Source organism: Eublepharis macularius, chromosome 4, assembly GCF_028583425.1.
Source record: "Eublepharis macularius isolate TG4126 chromosome 4, MPM_Emac_v1.0, whole genome shotgun sequence".
NCBI lineage: Eukaryota > Metazoa > Chordata > Lepidosauria > Squamata > Eublepharidae > Eublepharis > Eublepharis macularius.
The window spans coordinates 41,744,873-41,765,194 of record NC_072793.1 but is presented as its reverse complement, the minus strand read 5'-3'; the positions used below and the strand labels follow the sequence as shown (position 1 = coordinate 41,765,194).

At 41.8% G+C, this 20,322-nt stretch overlaps 1 protein-coding gene across 2 annotated transcripts in view; it reads left to right on the top strand.

Annotated features, from left to right (window-relative positions):
• Positions 1–20,322, top strand: part of NTN1 (netrin 1) — a 195,514-nt gene that overhangs the window by 94,277 nt on the left and 80,915 nt on the right. The gene's annotated exons all lie outside the window — the stretch shown is intronic.

Below are 20,322 nucleotides of genomic sequence, written 5' to 3'. Positions count from 1 at the left end.
TTTATAAGCTGCCTCAGGCAAGTTCTCTTGAGAGGTGACATAACACTTTTCTAAATAAATAGTACATTTTAAATAAGCAGGCAGTGTGGCCACTTCCTGAAACTTTTAAAATCTCTAACTTGATGAAGAGTTCTGGCAGAACTCGAAAGTTTATATTGTGCAGCTACTTGCAACCTCTGTGTTTATTTGTTTGTTTGTTTATATCCTTCTTTTCTCCTCAGATGGGAAGTCAAAGCAGTTTAGAACTCCATTTCCCCCTCTCAGGCCCTATGATAGGGAGGGTCAGCAGGTGCATCGCACCAGGGCCCAGAGGGGGCCCAAAGAGGCCCAAAGGGGGGCCAAGAATTTCCTGCAGTCCCATAAAATGTTTACATATGAAGACTAGCATTTATATCTTATATTGTTGGCCTACAAGGTCTACAATGTCTCAAGAACATCTTGTGGATTTGGCCAGACTATTGAATCAAACATTGCCAGAACAATTAATTCTGATGCTGTCATTAGAAATTTTTCACCAAAAAAAGGCAAGGAAAGCTCATTTTTAAGTAAAGAGACAGCCTATTTTTTTTTACCTTTTTTGAACTTATGCGTAAAACCATTATGGATTAAAAAACTATGGCTAATGGAGCAGGAAAGAGGCCCTGAAATTTTTTTGCACCACCTCATAAAATTCCTCTCAGAGGCCCTGCCCCGTCTCCATTTCCCCACAACAATGACCCTGTGAAGTAGGCTAGGCTGAGCTGAGTGTATGTGACTGGCCCAAGGTCACCCCTCCAGCTTCCATGGTAGAAGTGAGGATTCTCCATCACTGCTTCCAAGTCCAATTGTTGCATGTCTTCAGTTAGGCTGCATATACTGGGCCAACATACCCCTACCAATTTCCTACTGACCTAATAAGTAAATTCATGGGATAAATGTGTTATCTGTCAGATTGCGACATATCCCTTTCACATTCAAAAGATTGATTGTCAGTAAGTAATTGATTTTTATTGGAGGCAGTTTTAGGCTGATCATTTTACTTTCTAACAATGGTTGGTTTAATCAGTACAGCTTAAATATTGTAGTCCTGCTTAGCCCAATAATATATCCTGCATCATATGACAACAACCAGACAATCCCATAACATAACAGCAAGTAGCTCCATATGATAACAGAAGAACTAACAGTTCTGATTTTAAATTGATTGCCTTAACTACAGTTAATGCTTGGAAGAAAATGTATTTTTAAAAGGTCCATGAAGATGGGGTATGAGTTTCACTTTAGAATGACAAATATTATTACTTTAGAGCTTGCTTTCTATGTTCACTCAGAAGATTCCAGACTCTAGTTCTTCTTTTATCTTATCTAATACTTATCTTATACATAGGATCCCAAAGACAGATAGTTTTTTTTACCATGTGGCTAAGAAGGCTCCATATGTGGATGACATACTCAGTGGCATCAACCACCTCTTGATGAGGTGGGAGACAGGAAACCTGTTATAGTGGGCGTATAGAAAAACACAAACGTTAAGCTTACAGGAGTTACCACAGCATAGTAAATGGCTGGCCCTTTTTCTCTGATAATCAAGTACACTGGACGTCTGTGGGGAAGCATGAAACCCAAATAAAAGTTCTCATTGTTCAATATTCTCCTTGGCTCCTGAGCCTCCCGCCCCATGCACACACTTTCACAGCAGGAGAATCAGCCACTGAATGATCCTTATCCTGGGCAAACAAATTGTCTCCCACCCCCTACCCCAAGCCCCACCTTGGAAACTAAGATCAAGCCTCTTTGGCCAAGCTATACTACAGCAGCACAAACACTTGGTTTTGCTCTGTTGGGCAGAAACAAGCAGCTTAACCTGCCAACTGTTCCTGGAGCCAGCTCTGCCTCTGAGGAAAAACCAGCACTTCCCAAGAGCTGCAATCTGTCAACCCTCTGTTAGCATGTCTGGCACATCAAGCAGCTGAGCGGAGGTTTGTAATTCATTGGCATAGGAAGGAGGACCCTGTAAGTGCTCCCAAAGAGCTCGCTCTGTGCTCCATTTCTCTGGCACGAGGCAGGAGACCAGGCAGAGGGAAATTATCGTTTTACAAAACTGGCTGTGTGGAAAAAGTCAGTTGTGGTGTATTAGTGGACATCTTTGAGCTGACATGAGGGACATTTTCCCACACAGACTGCTGGATTTATCTATCAATGAGAAAATAATAAAAGGCAGGTCAAGTCAACCTTTTTCATTTCTTCCTCTTGAGAGCTGGCAAATACTCAGTCATTGGGATACTTAACCTCTCTGCTTGGAGGTGACTTCTACATTTCAAAGGATCTGAAATTCATGTCACAGACACAAGATCTCATCTATGTATTCCCTGCAAGTTGTTGTGGAATAACTGTGCTTACCGTCACCTATGTGGATTAGGATCCTTCCTTGCCTATAAGCACTGATGACAGCTTAGAAGGAATCCATTCTTCGTCAACTTCAGTTATCCTGATTGTGGATATAGTTGGCAAAACAAACTGGGCAAAATAATAAATCCAGTTATGTGATTGACAGCATGAGAACATATGCAGTTTTATCTCCATCAGTTGTAAATGGGCACACCTTCAAATTAGAGCCAGTTTGGTGTAGTGGTTATGATGAGCGCAGGACTCTAATCTGGAGAGCCGGGTTTGATTCCCCACTCCTCCACTTGAAGCTAGCTGGGTGACCTTGGGCTAGTCAAAGTTCTCTGGAGCTCTCTCAGCCTCACCCACCTCACAGGGTGTTTTGTTGTGGGGATAATAATGGCATACTTTGCAAACCACTCTGAGTGGGCATTAAGTTGTCCTGAAGGGCAGTATATAAATGGAATGTTATTGTTGTGGTTGTTATCATCTAATGGCATGGTCCACACTCTCTAGAAATGGGAGATGCTTTCAGCCACTGTAATCATTGGACACCAGCGTGATTTTGCTCTTGTCTGCACTAGCCATCGCACAACAACATACAGTTGCAAAAAGAGTTAGGTGTCAAATAAAACATTGACTTGTTTAGTTACTGTTGTGCTTGTTTTCTGGCAGATCCATCCAGCTTGAATGACTTTCCTTTTCTGCAGGTTGTTGAATACCCTTGGTCCCATTCCCTCCCCCTCCCTGTGCCTCCGCAATGCCACAAGTCACAAGTATAATGGTTCTCTGTAGACCTCTTTGGGGCACATCTCAAAAGTAAAGTGAAAATAGAAAGCAGACAAATTGTGGGCAACTGTTTTGGTAAAACTGGGGTTTTAAATGTTAGGATAAGGAGTACCTTACGTTCATAATAAAACAGAAGGGGAAAATATAAGGGGAGCTATTTAGCTTGGGATAATGCACAGCTTTTCTTGTGAGATGTTGCAGTCAGTTTAGATAGAATAATTGACTCATGGTATTAACCAATAGCCAGGCAATAACTACAGTTCAAGAATGCTGAGCTCTTTCATTTTTGTTTTCATTCTGTGGTCAAATTGCAGCCCTCACTATGGAACCCTGCAGCAGTTGCAACCAGGGCTCATTTTGAGGGGAAACGCGCTGGAACACAGTTCCGGCAGTTCCCCAAAGAGGTCACATGTCAGGTGGCCCTGCCCACCTGACTCTCAGCCATTTTGGACCCATTTCAGCCTGGATTGGGGCCGAAACGGCCTGGATCAGGCCTCTGACAGGTGGTGGATCACTCTCTCACTCAGCAGCGCCCTGATCCTGACCATTTTGGGCCCCTTTTCAGCCATTTTCAGCCCCTTTTTGCCATTTTGGGTCTAATTTCGGCCCTGAATGGCCAGGATTGGGTCCCAAACAGCCAGGATAGGTGATGTCAGGGGGTGTGACATACGCAAATCAGCTATGCCAATGACACACTTCCGGTGATGGCAAGGGGCATGGCATATTCTAATGAGTTATGCTAATGAGTTATGCTAATGAGTTCCTCCAGCTCTTTTTCTGTGAAATGACCCCTGGTTGCAACTATCCTTCATATGATTTTTAGGTTGAAGATGTTAAATAGTTTGAGGTTCTCTAGAAGCTCTGTGATACTCACCAGAAGGACATAATGCCCCAATTTTGAGTTTCCAGAAAAATCCTGATACAGACGACCATCCTAAAAAAAAAAAGTGCTTTTAAGATTGCATGGACAGTACTTTAGATTTGGTTTCATAAATAAACCATCCTTTGATATACAGCTACAATTATTATATGCACAATGGAAGTGTTTTGTGTAATAGCAAGCCTATGGGAGCTTAATTTTTTTTTTAAATCTAGAACATAAATAAAGCCTGCTGGATCAGACCAGTGGTCCATCTAATCCAACGTTTGGTTTCATGCAATAACCAATGAGTTGCCTGAAGGACCAACAAACAAGGGAACTCAGGCTAAGGCCTTCCCCCCGATACTATGAATAGGAATTCACTGTGAATTGTTAGACTGAATTTTCATAGCTTGTGCTTGTGTTTGTGCTTCTGTAACACAGGCAAGGGAAGGAAGAAGTCTTCTATAGGCCACGAATAAATTGTTTGATTAAACAGGATTTGGTGCCTTTGGTGAAAGCCATTAAGAGGAAAGTGTTTTTTAAGGCAGGACTAACTAACAGCTGAATTTGTTTTTTGCCATAGATATGAATGGCTTCTGCAGATTTCTATGGCAGATGGTGTCCTTCATCAAGTACATTAAGGACATCTCAGAAATGGTAGTGCTCCCTTTATTTTTTTCCATGGAACTCAACATGGGCCATTTATATCAAAATGTCAAATGTTAAGAACATGAAGGAACAAGTCCATAGCCAGAAATTTTGTGGTGGTGGAACCTACAAAACAGAGAAAATAACTCTGAATACAAACAATCTAAAAGGCAAACTTTGTGAACAGAACTTTCTAGTGCTTTTCGAAGGGCTCCCAATTTGGAACAAGGGCATGGTGCACAAGGAGAGTGGCTAAGCCTTTCCCCCCATGGTTTTGCCAATTGAGACATAACCCCCTTCCCAATCTGTTGTTAGCCCTAGAAGGTAAAAAGTCTAGTAACTGTATGCTAGGTGGTTTTGTTTGGGGAAATGGTGCTGCTGGAAAGGTTATACATGTTAAAAAAACATATGTATATATCAAAAGCATCAGGAACAGGACTGATCCCTGTAGGACCCCACAGTGTAACTCCTTTTGGGATGAACTCTCATCCCCAATGACCACCTTCATTGAGCATCCTTGAAGGAAAGAGGCAAACCATTGTAAAGTGGTACCTCTTACCCCCAGTGAGGCTAGGCGGTCAACCAGGACCAAATGGTCAACTGTGTCACGTGCTGCTGACAGGTGGCATTTGCTGTGAGGAGGAGGATCTTCCATGTAATCAGATACAATGCTCTGTGAAAGTTCCGGGAAGAAATGAAATCTTGTAGAACAGTGGTCTTCAATCCATGAACTGGGATTCTGAAATGGGTCATAGAGCTCCAGGTGCAAGATCACAAACCTCTGTACAAAACAATACACACACTTGCTGCTTTTTGGAAGGAATTGTTGCCATAGGGAGGACATTGCACCTCCTGCCACTCTTGATCCTACTAGCACATGAAACACAGCTAAACAGTCATACTTATGTGTGCAGGACAATTAAGATGGGTTCATCTTTCCCACACAGAAAGATAGAAGAAGGAAAACAGCAAGGCAAGGTAATTTGGTTGTAGAGAGGATTCCTCCATGGCTCTAACTGTTGTTTGCTCCTCACTACAGTATACCTCCTAGGGCTCAGTTTGTATTTTTTCCTGGCTGTCTTGGTCAGCTGCCCACTATCCTGGCCTTGATACTGGTGAGTTCATAGCTATGGATTCCCTCCCTCCTGTCATGTGACTGTGAGTCACATGTTTGCTGGTTAGTTGTTCCATGCTGCTTCTGGATTACAGATGGGATCCCAGGTCTGGAAGGAGTGAAGACCACTGTTTTAGAAAACTATTATTTTGTAATTCTGTTGGTGTTACTGATCTGTTTTATATATTATAATATATTATATATTATATATAAACAAAATTTAACCAATATTTGACTGATCAGTTGAGCAAGGGTTTTTTTGTCAAATGTTGAATGTGAAAATTAATAAAATAACATACAATACTTTGCAATAATGAGTATGTATGGAAAATCATTCTCATGTAATATCGACTCTATGGACTCTTTTTTTAGGATGAGTATTTCATATGTAACAATGTTTTATCCATATTGTTTATTATTATGTTAAAATATATTTTAACAAAAAGAAGGCAAGAAACCCCTTTTTAAAACACTATATAATATCTTTAAAAGTGTTGGTAGATACACATTACTCAAAAATACTTCTAAAGGCAATGAGAAACTCTGTGTCTTGACAGGTTTGCAAAAAAGATATGTTGTTCATTATTAAATAAACAGATTTTAAAATAGATTCATCTGGCAATCCTCAAAATGCAATTTAATTGCATGACCTATGTGATTAGCAAGGCCAACAATCAATACTTATAGCTCTACAAAATTTAGGAGATGGGGAAGGTTCTGTGTTCTGCTTTCCCTGTGACCAGTGAAAACTGTAACAGAGATCGGCATCAGATAAAAAGGTGTGACTGCACAGCTTTTAAATGGACAAATAGTTCCCAAGTGGATTCCAATTGAACTCTAAACAAACATTTAACAAGCTCTTAGGTATTTTAACTGGACCTGAAAAAAGGTTTCTCGCATTCAACTTGCATCAGTCCTGGCATCTGTGCTGAGAGTCAGAGATTATAGAACAATTATCTTTCTCGAGCATATCATTAACCTCGGCTTTTAAAACAGCACAGGTTAGACTTCTGCTATGTAAATGAGTATACTGCAGTATACAGAAGACAGCTATCAACAATGTATAGGCAATGGTGAACGGATAATAATCTTTCACATGAGAACAAAGATGTTAGATTCACATTGCTTTTTAAATCTATGAAATGCTGGAGTGTACAAAAGGCTCAGTTAGACAAGGACTGAGAAAACACAGGGTCAAATTTCTACTCCACCTTAAGGCTGTCTGGGGAACCACTCCCTTTCAACCTGATCTGCCTCTCAAAGTTGTTGTGAGATATAGGGTTGCCAGGTCACTATAACCTGGTGGGAGGAGGGAGCCTGGCCCATACTGGGAGTCTCTTTCCCGCAGGCACATGAAGTGCGCACCTTCTCCGGGCACCAACATGATGACATCTCTTCTGGGAAGTGATATCATCATGCCAGCAGTAGGCATGCTCTCATGCTTTGTGCGGGACCAATTCAGCCAAGTGGGGGCCAAAATTGGCCTCTGTGAAGCACAGGAGAATGCCCACCTCCAGGCACGATGATGTCACTTCAGGAAGTGATGTCATGCCCACTGAGAGCATGCCTGCAGCATACTTGCATGGGAGGTTTCTTGCCTCCCAGGCCCATTCTCTCACCTTTTCTCCCTGCTGGCCAGGTAAGCGGTGGCGAGGGGCAGAGGTTAGGAATGGGGGATCCTGCGCCCTCACACAGGAGGATGGGATCCCTATGTGAGGATAAAATGCAGGAGACGAGAAGCTCATTCACTATTCTAGGCTTCTTGGAGGAAGGATAGGATTCAAATGTGTTAAATAGATATGAGCTACAGAATAACCAAATCTTGTGTCAATGCATATAAGCAACCAAGTTAGAAATGTGAATTTCCAGAAAGTATTATGAGAATTGATATTTTTGTGAAAAATTGAAATCTATGCAATACTTTTTTCTTATCAAAACAAAACTTTTTTACTGCCTTAATAACATAAAATGCATAATTTATAACTTAGCTTATATAATTATATTAATTGGTATATTCATGAAAAACAAACCTATAAATGCTTTAGCAGAACAGTCCTCAAGGGGGAAAAAAGATACCTCCCCAATCCCAAAAAATTTTTCCTGTCCCCCCGCCCCAGATTTTCACATCTCTACTGGGCCTTTTGAGCTATACTTTTTGGAGCATAGAAACTGTTAAATGGGAAAAGATTAAGCATGCTTGTGTATGCACACACACACACGCACACACAAACAAACAAACACACAATTTCACTTCCAGTTCTCCCTCCCAATGCTGATTTTCTTAACAACACCAACAAAAGGGCCGTCTCTTCCCCTTGCACCAACAGCAGTCTTCAGGTTGCCACCTGCTGGATGTTCCCCTACTGAAGGTGGCCACATCAACCAGAGCCTGTGCCATTTCTACTGTAACTCTCATTTTGAGGAACAGGCTCCCTGTGGAAGGGAGGGGAGTGCAATCGTTAGAAATCTTCAGGAGGCATTGCAAGGCCAGGGCTTTAAATGGGGTATAGAGTTCATTCATTCATTCATTCATTCATTCATTCATTCAATTTTTATACTGCTTCTCTTCAGTTAAGGTCCCTAAGTGGTTCACAACAAATACAACTGCTAAAAATAGTACACAAATATAATATTCAATAAAATCACAATAAAGCAGCCTAATACACATAAATTTTAAAAAACACTCTTCTCCAAACCTCAGCCTATAAAACTTGGTGAATAACATAAAAATTGCAGGTAGATAAAAATGCCCAGCAATTTGCTCTGCCTCACAAAAGAATATTAGATAGTAAAGGGGCACTGGAATAGTTCTCCCTTACAGAATTTCCAAAACATCAACAGGCCCTGCTGAGCATGAGTGCCTTCCAACAGTGCATTCCAAAGAGAGGGTGCCACAAACCTAAAGGTCCTCTTCCTGGTGGAAGAAAGTCATGACACACTGGGACCAGAAACCACCAGCAAGCCCTGTGAAAATGAATGAAGTAGGCAGGAGGGGGATCATAATGGGAGAGGTGGATCCAAAAGTATGAGGATCCCACACCATGAAGGCTTTAAAGGTGAGGACCAGCACCATTAATTGGATCCAGTGGATAATTCGTAACCAGTGCAGCTGCTTCAAAATTGGTATTATATAAGCTGACTATGGTGACTTGGGGTCAGCATCCTAGCAGCGCATTCTGTACCACCTGAAGTCTCCAGAGCATCTTCAAGGGTAGCCCTACATAGAACGAGTTGCAGTAGTCTAAATGAGAGGTGACTGTCACATGAATCAATGCAGCAAGGTCAAATTGAGATAGATATGGGGGAAATTGTCAGGCCTGGAGAAGATGGAAAACTGCTGTTCTAGTCACCATGGACACTTGTTTGTCTGTGGAAGGCTTAGAATCAAGCCAAAGCCCCAAACTCTTCATGGAGTCCTCAGCAGTAATGGAAGTGACAAATTCCTCACAGCTGAAGTCCTTGCCAGCCACAGGATCTTAGTTTTCAATGATACAACTTCAGCCAGCTACCCCTTAACCACTCCACTACAGCATCCAGGCATTGGTCCAAGGAAGAGATATCTGCTTCTAGTTGCTTATCAAGTGGAAGGTAGAGGACATCATCAGCATACTGGTGGCATCCAACCTCAAACCTCCTAACAACATCTGCTGGAGGGCATATCGTGTGTGTGTGTGATGTGTATATATATATTGAGTGTCCCTAGAAGAAAGTAGAAAAACTCTATAAGGTTGTAGCTCTTACCTCCAGTGAGGCTAGGTGGTCAACCAGAACCAAATGGTCAACTGTGTCAAATGCTACCAACAGAGCTAATAAAATCTGGAATGGATCAAGCGCTGATATAACATTCAAAACCCCTGAAGCTAGTTAGTCACCACCCTCTCAATGACCTTATCCAGGAAAGGCAAATATGACACTGGGCAGTAATGTACTATCACCTCTTTATTGAAGGTTGGTTTTTGAACAGAGGTCTCACTACCATCTCCTTAAGGGAGCTAGAAAATTGGCCTGACATGAGAGAACAGTTAATAACTGCTCGCAAAAGACTTCCCGCAACATCACAGCAAGATTTAATTAACCAAGAGGGGCAGGGGTCCAATGAGCAGGTGCTAGGCCTTACAGCTATCAGGGTTCTGTCAACATCTGCTGGGGTAAGTGGACTGAAGGAATCTAAGAATGGATCCAAACAATGCAGACAGAGCCTCTGGTATGCTACTAGCAACTAGCAACAAACTTGGCAGCTAGTTTGGCATGAAGCACAGAGACTTTATCTGTAAAATAAGTCTCAAATAAGTCACAGCTTAAAATTGAATCATCTACCCCTTTAGACTCCATAGCAATAGTTAACTGCCAAATCAATCTAAACAATTGAGCTGGACATTAACTAGTGGATGCGATGGAGGCGGAGAAGTAATTCCTGTCTGCCACCTTCACCGCCACTTCATAGGCCTTCAGCTGAGCCCCTATAATGTGTTCTCATAGTCTTATCACAACTCTGGTGCCATTTATACTCTAGCTGTCCTAATGACTTCATAACTTCTCTTAGTACCTCATTATACCATGGAGCTGCTGAGAGTAAATGGGGTGTCAGGGAGCAACTCTGTTGATGGCCTCCTGAAGACCCTTATCTTAGGACTTGGTAAGCCCATTGAGCGAGCTGCCAGCGGGCCCAGAGAAATCCTGCAAAGCATTCCGGAGTCCATTAGGATCCATAAGTCTCTGTGGGCGAGCATAAATCAGCTCATTGCTCAAGTGAGAGGGAGCAACTAACTTCAATCTCACCTTAACGAGGAAATGATCTGACAATGAAATCAATTAACAGACAGCCGTGAATTCCAGATCAATCCCTGCACAAAAGATCAAATCTAGTGTGTGGCCAGCTTCATGCATAGGAACCGACACAAACTGAGGGGGAGACCCAATGTCGCCATGGAAGCTATAAAGTCTGAAGCTGCCCCTGACAAGAAAGCCTCTGTATGGCTGCTGAAATCCCCCAGGACCAATGACCTAGGGGACCACAGCACCCAATCAGCAACAGCCTGTGACAGCCTCAGCAGGGTGTCAGCTGGTGAGCTGGGCAGTCAGAACACCAGCAGAACCCCCTGCTCTCCCCAGCTTCCCACACCAGGCCTACACATTCAGTGCCAGTAATCATTGGTGCAGGGACCCCTTGGAAGGGAAAGATATCTCAGAGAAGTATCCCTTCCCCACCCCCCAACCTTCTGTTCAAGGCTGATGAAGGACCAAGTGGTGGTGTTAATTGTGTGAGAGAGACCACATCCTCTCCACTCAGCCAGGTTTCGGCCACATAAACCAGGTAACAATTGTCCCTTCTAATAAGCTCCCGGAGGGTATCAATTTTGTTCTTCACTAACGTGATATTACACAACATGAAACTGGAAGAGGAGGAAACACACTGCGCCTGACCATCATCATTCCAAGGGATGAGACAGAGGTTATAAGGGAGCCAAGCATATCCATATCTCGACCCACTTCTTTGAACTCCGTATCTTTGCCCACCACTATACCCTCCCCCAAATTGCTGTGATACTCTGACCCCAGGAGCACATTCCATCCCGCAGGCCTGAGATGTATAAAGCTAGAATTGAAATCTGGCTGACCAGCAAAGTGAGGCTTACAGCAAGTTAGTACCATTCAAAGCATCTGATCTCTCTCAGCATAGACAGGAGTTCTCCCTCTCTCTCTGGCAGCATAGGCCCCTGGAGGCAGGCACTCTTATAGTGCCCCGGGCACAGAGGAGGGAAGGGCTAAGCAGCTAGCTTCTCTCAGCAGAGGCAGGAATTCATTCGTTCTCCTCTCTGTCTCTCTCCCTCTCTGGCAGAGTTGGGGGGGGGGGTGGTCTTTAGGTTTTTTTCTATTGATTTTAAATAGTAATGTTTTAGCTATGACATAAGCTGTCTTGAGCCACAAGAAAAAGCAGGCTATAGCTATTTTAATTAATAAATAGCCCAAAGGCCCTATTAAGTGTGTTTACATGTAATGTGTAAATAGTCTAATAGTGTAGTAAATAATAGTGTAGTAAATAGTAAATAGTGGAGTAAAATGTTGTTTATGAATCAGCCTTGAGACTAGTTTATCACTCACTATTTTTGTAAACTGGCATGACTGTAAGCAAAGAGCCCCGTGGTGCAGAGTGGTAAGCGGCAGTACTGCAGCCTAAGCTCTGCTCACGACCTGAGTTTGATCCTGGCAGAAGCCAGGGTCAGGTAGCCGGCTCAAGGTTAATTCAGCCTTCCATCCTTCCAAGGTCGGTAAAATGAGTACCCAGTTTCCTGCGGGTAAAGTGTAGATGACTGGGGAAGGCTATGGAAAACCACCCTGTAACAAAAAGTTGGCCAAGAAAACTTTGTGATGTGATGTCCCCCCATGGGTCAGTAACGACTCACTGCTTGCACAGGGGACTACCTTTACCTACCTTATGACTGTATGCAAACAACTCAAAGGCCTATGTTCAAGAGATAGGAGGGAAGTAAACCAGAAAACAGATTCTACTTTTGCAGAAAAATAATGGGGGTTCCAGTAGCTACTATTCTTCCTAACGTGAGTAGTAGTACATGAATACTTTCCTCTGAGCTTATAGATTTGATGAATTGAATAGGAGACAAGTACAACAGCCAGGGCAAGGAACTTCTTAACTATTTTTGCTACCTCTTTCAAGGCCAGGGAACTGTGAATTCCCTTTTTGACACATTGCCTTGGTGCCCATTTCTCTTCCCCCTTATTGCTGCTTCAGGGTGAAGAGGGAGAGAGAAAGCTGAACCCAACCAGAGGGGCAAGAGAAGGATCAGGCTCAAAGAACATGTACTCTGAGCTCATTCTCCCCTTGCAGTGAATCAGGTATTGAGCGGAGAAACGAGACTGAACTGTTGCATGATACAAGCAACATTTGGGAAAGATCTATTGGTGCAGTCCTCTTAGTAGAAAAATCTGCGTGTTAAACTTTTGACTGCTAAACATCCCTGTTGGTTTCATATATGTGAAGTCAGTGTCTTCTTGCCATTTGCTCCCTCTGACTGTCCTCCCTCCTTTTGAATTTCTTGAATTCATCCAGTCAGCCAAGTGTCAGAATAACAGCGATCAGAATGTTTTGGAATATTACTGACAGTTGATAGTGTTTGAATTTGGATTAATCATAATAATAATATTCAATAATAAGGTATTTTCAATACAGGTTTTGATTACTTTAATGCTGTAATACAGAGCCCTACTGCCAAAGGCTAGACTCAAGAGGGAAGATAGGATACCAGACAGGTTGGAGAAAGCACTGCCAGAAGTTCAGGAAATCAGCCAACAATGTTTAACAAGTCTTGATGTTAAGGGAGAAGCCTCTCGTGTTGTTTTCTCACAGGACGCTTTGTACAATTATAAACTATTTTTTGAAAGGTATTCCCCATTTTGATTTTATACAATTCCCAAGGCAGCCATCAACAATCTATATAATTAAATAATACCAACTAAAAGCCAAACAAAACTAAATTATGGAAACATAAAAACAGAATAAGACGCAGGAAAGAACTATAAAAAATGGTGAAAGGTAACAGAAAAATGTTTCACTATCAAGGGCTTTCCTGAAAACAAATCTTTATCTGCTACTGGAACAGCAGTAGAGAGGGGGCAATGCAACCTACCCTTGGGAAGAATTTCCAGAGGACATCCTCTACAGCATAGCTATCCATTGTACATACAGGGTGTATGTGAAGAAGAGTCTCCAAGGAAAACCGTGCAGTGTGGGTAGGTTTGTGTAGGGAGAGGAGGTCTTTTGGGTTTTAGAGTTATGCACCGTTTAGGATTTAAAGATTAAAACTAGCATTTTTAGTTGGGCCTGGCCACAGACTGCCAGCCAATAAAATGTCATAGAATTAGTATAGTATGATCCATGTGCAGGGATCCCAGGTGCTCTGGTGTGGAAAGGGATCATTTGCTCCTACCCCCACCATCATTCACCTGGCTGGTAGGGGGGAAAGGAGAGGGAATAGGCCTCCTGGCTGTACTCCCGGGATGGCATGACAACATCACTCCCAGAAGTGATGTCATCACTGAGGGGCTGGGAGTGCCTGCCTCCAGGAGCCTGTGATGTCATCACGCTGCCTTGGGAGTGTGCGCATGTGCAAAGACGTCCAGAACGGCGAGTGCTGGTCCCCTCTCCCACTGGGAGGCTAAGGAGACCTGGCAACCCTATCCATGTGGCCAACTTCCATTAACATTCTGGCCACCATGTTCAGAATTGTTGTAGCTTCCACTCACTCTTTAAAGGCTGCCCCATGTAGAACACATCATAATAGTCACCACCACTACCCACCTACACTTACAAGATCAAAATTATAGGTTTAAGTCAATCAACTTTGCTGAAGTTAAATAAGGCTGGGTCTGATCACTTCCCTGATAGGAGATCTCTCAGTAGCTTGGAGATCAGTATTCCAGAAGATCTCCAGGCCCCTGCTTGGAGGGTAGCAACCCTTGTTTCAAGCTTCTGTGGTTGTTCGGCCCTTGATCAAAATGTCACATACTCTACAGAAACTTATCTGCACAAGTAGTTATTCAGCAGCCACTGCACAGTTTGCTTTCAAGCAGAATGTTTACTGGCCCCTCAAATCCACCTTCTAAGGAGCAAGGTCAATATTGCCCATCCTTCCATGGGAGCAATGGGATGCAACTGTGCTTCTTCTGGGCCTTAGTCACCCTTTACTTTTCAGTTGTTTTCCTTATTAAACTGCTAGCATCATTCTTTCTTTCTTGGATGTTAATGTAAGAGGGAAATAGTAAGAGTATTTCTTAGCAAAGACAATTCTCCCATCGGGCAACATAAAACACAGCAGGCTAACAAGCATAATTGCCAGTGAGTGCTGGCTGGGAGCCAACAGAGCCTAGTGGCAAGATGTTCAGAGGCTGGTCATTCAGGGACTGGGTGGAAGACAATAGTTTCTAATCCATCCTCCTGCTAATGAAATTAGAGCCTTCAAGGACTGCAGTTTCAATAAATAGTATGGTTTGCAGCTCTCATTTTCTGCAAACAGGTGCATGGTGAAGGCAAGGAATAAATAGTTACATGAGTGTCTGCATTTGATCTAAAGTAGTTAGGAGGTGTTGTAATGTGTGATAGGACAATGGTGGCGCAGCCTCAGACACAACAAAACCCCAGTGAGCTGGCACAGAAAAGTAATTTCCAGTGATTACTTTGGTGATATTGAAGCAGAACACTTTATTGTTATGTCGCTACATTCCAAACCTAGTCCAGGATTAGAATAGAGAAGGGAGGGGGAAAGGGTGATACAGACAGTTTAAGTTTTCTGCCCAGCTGGATAATTGACTGTGCATCTATAGTCAGAAAATCTGTTTCAAATTTGTTGTAATAAACAGTTTTGTGTAGTACAATGGCCTAAGTTTTTGTAATTTTAGGAGCAAAGGAGAGCAAAGGGAAGGAGGAGGTGTCAGGGATGAAAGGAATGCAAAAATGAATCACTGGCCAATCAGTGAAGAGGAAAGCTTGTTTGAGCTGGATCTGAAGTTTTGTTGGAGCTAATAATAGTCCACGTATTCACTAGAGAAAGTCTCCTGGGAAAGGCTGTTTGTCTACATGGTACTTTTATATGAGGTATAACTAAGGTCAGGGAGGATGGAAAAGAAGGAGTGGATCACACTAAAGCATATTTTAAAGAATCCATAGATCTAGCTTAGCTGTTCCTTTCTTCTCAAAAGTGGCCAGTTATTAACTACATGATGCATCCCAGAATTGCAGATACTCTACTGTGGAGGTCTGTGTATCTGGTTGAGCAGTTTCTTCCACCCTCACTGACCCATTGTGTACTCAAGGATAACTAGAAACATCTTTGTTTTAAAAAAGTTATGGGTTCATCTTTCGGATTTCTTTTTCTTATATAAATTCCTTCTGTGGAAATTATGCAAGAAAACACTAAACAAAAATATGTGAGACAGAGCAAGGGTCATGGGCTTTCCACCACAGTAAGAGCCATGGAATTGCTCAAAGACTTCCAGTTTTAAAGGGGCAGCCATTGTTTTATTAAATGTTTGTCTCTTATTTCCAAACACTATATGACCAAAGTTAATTTCCCATGCAAGCAAAGTGATGTTCAAAATTCTACAGCAAAGGTTCTTACTGTATATGGAACGAGAAATGCCAGATGTTCAAGTTAGATTCAGAAAAGGAAGAGGCACTAGAGATCATATTGCAAATTTACAGTGGCTAATGGAACTTATCAGGGAATTTCAGAAGAAAATCAGCCTATGTTTTATAGATTACAGAAAGCTTTTGACTGTGTGCATCATTAAAAGCTATGGATTATGCTAAAAGAAATGGGGGTGCCACAACATCTGATTGTTTTGATGCACAACCTGTATTCTGAACAAGAGGCTATTGTTAGGAGTGAACATGGGGAAACAGAATGGTTTCCAATTGGCAAAGGTGTCAGACAACAATGGCCGTCGTCACACGGGCCCTTATTTCGTCAGTTTTGCACTAGAAATCGTTTCTTCTGTTATCGCTATTAGAACGGATTCTCCCATCTTTTGATGACTGCTTGCACTTCCAGTCAGTCACATTAAAAGGGAAAAGCACAATTTGACGGTCAGTCTAAGTGCCTCCGGAAACGGGGCCCTAAAAATCCCACCCCTTTTAAAAAATTTTTTTCACATATTTGCATTATATCACTCTTCTGTTATACCAATGTTGTGCTGGGCCAACCCAAAAGCCAATCGTGATAGGTAGCAGAGGTTTCCCGCCCATGGCAGAATAGCGCTATAGCGCTATAAGGCTGACATTTAAAAAAAATTACTTAGGTGAGACAGATGATCGGGGACAGTGAGCGTTTTAGTGTTGCAAAGCGTTCATAGTCAATCCAGGGCATTCACATGGAAGTGGATAAAGACGACATAAAGAGTCACAAAGCGTGAATTGGGGAGAATGGTGAAATCACAAGAGAGCTGGAATAAGGTGAGCATTCAGTGGGAGATGGCACTAGTTTGGCACTAAATTTATAGCCATGTGATGGCCATAATATGCCAATGCATATTATGCCAATGCATATTATCTCCCTACCTGTTCAATCTTTGTGCAGAGCACATCAGAAAGAAAGCTGGATTAGATCTAGAAGAAGGTGTAGTGAAAATTGGTGGAAGGAACGTTAACAATTTGAGATATGCAAATATGCACATTGCGGGTAGAAAACACTGAAAACTTGAAACTACTACTGATCAAGATTAAAGGAGAAAGTGCCAAAGCAGGATAACAGCTGAACATCAAGAAGACAAAAGTAATGATTACTGAGGAATTACACAGTTTTAAAGTTGACAATGAGGAAATTGACATTGTTCAAGATTTTCTATTCCTTGGCTCAATGATCAACCAACAGAGGGACTGCAATGAAGAAATCAGAAGAAGATTGAGATTTAGAAGAGCAGCTGTGAGGGAGCTAGGAAAGATCCTTAAAGAGAAAGATGTCTCTCAGGCAACCAAAATAAAGATAATCCAAACTATGGTATTCCCCATTACTATGTATGGATGTGAAAGTTGGACAGTGATAAAAGCTGACAGGAAAAGAATTGATTCATTTGAAATGCGGTGCTGGAGGAGAGTTTTGCGGATACCATGGACGCCCAAAAAGACAAATAAGTGAGTACTACATCAATCAAGCCTGAATTCTCCTTAGAAGCTAAAATGACAAAACTGAGGCCATTGTACTTTAGTCACATCATGAGAAGTCCAGATTCTCTGGAAAAGTCACTAACGCTAGAAAAAGTGGAAGGCAGTTGGAAAAGAGGAAGATCCAAAACAAGATGGCTTGACTCAATAAAAGAAGCCTGTCCTCCAGTTTGCAAGATCTGAGCAAGTCTGTTAATGATGGCCTTGGAGGTCATTCATTCCTAGGGTTGCCGTAGGTTGGAGGCGACTTAACAGCACATAACACACAGAGAGAGTCATGGCCAAGTCTCTTGAATATAAGTTTGTGGCAGTTAACTGAAGAAATGGTCCTTTCAGATAGACTTAACCAATAACTGAGTTTAATTGGATCAGAGCTTACAGCTGTACAGCACTGCATAACTCCACAGTATCCCTTGGCAACAATGTTTTGATCTTGAATGCTACCAGCTGCATATGCATTTTCATGCACTGATTGAGTTTAGGAGGCTGTAAAAGCACACTACGCTTACTGCCTTTTTATGCAAGATTGAGATCTTCAGACCAGAAAGTTTGATTGAGCTGATGAGATAGAAGATGCAGTAGCAGGGTTGCTAAGGAGCTGGAGTGGGAAAATAGCACCGTGAGGCATTAGCAATGCATTGTACTCAACTGGGGAGGGGAGTGACTCATATTTACTCTGGGGCTTATAAATCATCTCTACATCTCTGTGCTGTAGAAATATCAATATTTTTATTGGCCCAATTCTTAACACATCCTCCCCTCCTTTTTTTAGTATGATGAAGGATGTGTGCATTATATATTTTCATCCACATTAATGTACTCATTTAAAAAGAAAAAAGAGTGAAAGACAACCCACTTCTCCTCATGAATGCCTTGCCATGTGAAGAACGTTTTCTTATTTTATTAAATCCACTTCGTATGAGCAGAGTACGTTGCTGTCCAGCACATTTTAAAAAAACTTTCCTTACTTTTAAAGAAATTCCTCTTAGCAATAATATATATCAGTAATCTGCTCTAGTCAACTACATTATCCTGTTGATTTGTATAGTATCAGGGAAAGCGGATGGAATTGGATATTAGAAAACTGAGTGAACAGGTGAACTGCAGTGAGCCACTCCCATTACATGTACATAATTCTCATATCATATGTAAACCTATGCTGGCTTACATGTGATCAGATTGACCAAGTAGCAATAAGGGAAAAGGCATTCCTATTACTCTTCAGAAATGATGTACACAGCCTCTAAAGTTCCTTTGTTATGTCTACATCACCTTTTTTGAAGAGAAATAAAGAAATCCAAAAAGTGCCAAATACAGTCTTTTTTAAAAAATTCAGATTCAAAACACGTGCTCACCTTCACCATTAACATTTTCAGACAGAAGCATAGGAATCCAGATTTCTGTAAACAGATCCTCTCAGTCACTTGCTCTCTTTATGGGGCCAGAAAGTGCTCAGTTTTGCAGACAATCCTCAACAAGAACTCTGCAACCGAGATGGCATGGAGATATTTTCAGAATTAGTTTGAACATTTTTTCCCGTCTGGCAATTATTAAGACCTACCTTTGTTAGTGAAACTCTGCCACTCAGAATCGGGTAGTATTTCCTTACCTAAGGAAGCTGTCCTTTACTTCAGTTGTCTGATTTGCTTCTTTGGGATTGCAGGGCATCTGTTCAAGCCCCAGCAGTGGGTATTAGGACATCCGTAGGGAAGAGATTAGCTGTTCACATTAGTGCTGTGACTACTATTTAAAAAAAAGAGCTATAAAGTATTTTTCAGGCTTGAAATGTGATAAGCAAAGATCATGTTTTTGTCTTCTGCAGGAAACTGCGGAATTATAATATTTCTGTTCTAAAGTAAGGTGGCAAAAGCATGAGCTACAGCAACTTTATGATGAGCCAAGATATCCAGATGTGAATTAGTATTATGGGCATGCATTGTGTGGGGACACAAAGCAAGTAAAAACAAGAGAAAAGAAAATATCTGAAATATGTTGCAATGTACAATACTCCCCTCAGGAAACTTTCTTAATGGTTCCTTGACAATTCTGGGGGAGAAAAGGAACAGCTGATGGTTTGCTAAAAGCAACTTTGTGACATTAAATCAGGCTCACGTGTATTTCGGTAAAGAGTGAGCCTCTACTTGGGGAGTTTTTGGTGTGATTTAACCATGTAGAGTAATTCACAAGATCTTCCTTGAGTTAATGGAAGGAATTTGTTATGGGAGGGGACAGTGTGCCAGGGATATATTGCCTCCCCCATCCCAAACTGGTCCATATCTTGGCAAAGCCACAGATATTTGAATAATTAGAAGTCTTTCTCTTAGACTTTAAAATCCCTTACATCTTCATGTAGACAGCTAGACATAGCTATGGTCTTATATAGAAATTGACCTTAGCCAGTATAGAGAAATGAAGAATACTACCTGCTATTTGTGGTATTGTCTTTAGGAGACAGGTTTTCAATTGAATTTCTGTGCAGCCCAGTGGCTTCTTCTTTTATGTCAGTTGTTTGTGATCCATGACAACTGAAGTAACAATACATGATGCATTTTTGGAACTAGGTCTAGATCAACCTAAATTCAGTTTCCCAGCTCAAGCACAATGTGGAGGCATGCATAAACTTTCCTATATGCATAAGTCTACTCATTTGTTAGCATCTTCATTTGAAATCTTCTGAGTTGAAAAGGGTGCCTACTAGGGACAGAACCTTTTCTGTTGTAGTGCCTCTTCTATGATTCCCTCCAGGTATCTACTTGTCCGAATTTTAGGTAGCAGCAGGTGTAGATGTTTCTGTTCTCACAGATTTCCACCACCACCACCACCCTCATGTTACCTGCTCTGTTTTAGTCCTAGCCTGTTGCTGTTGCTTAG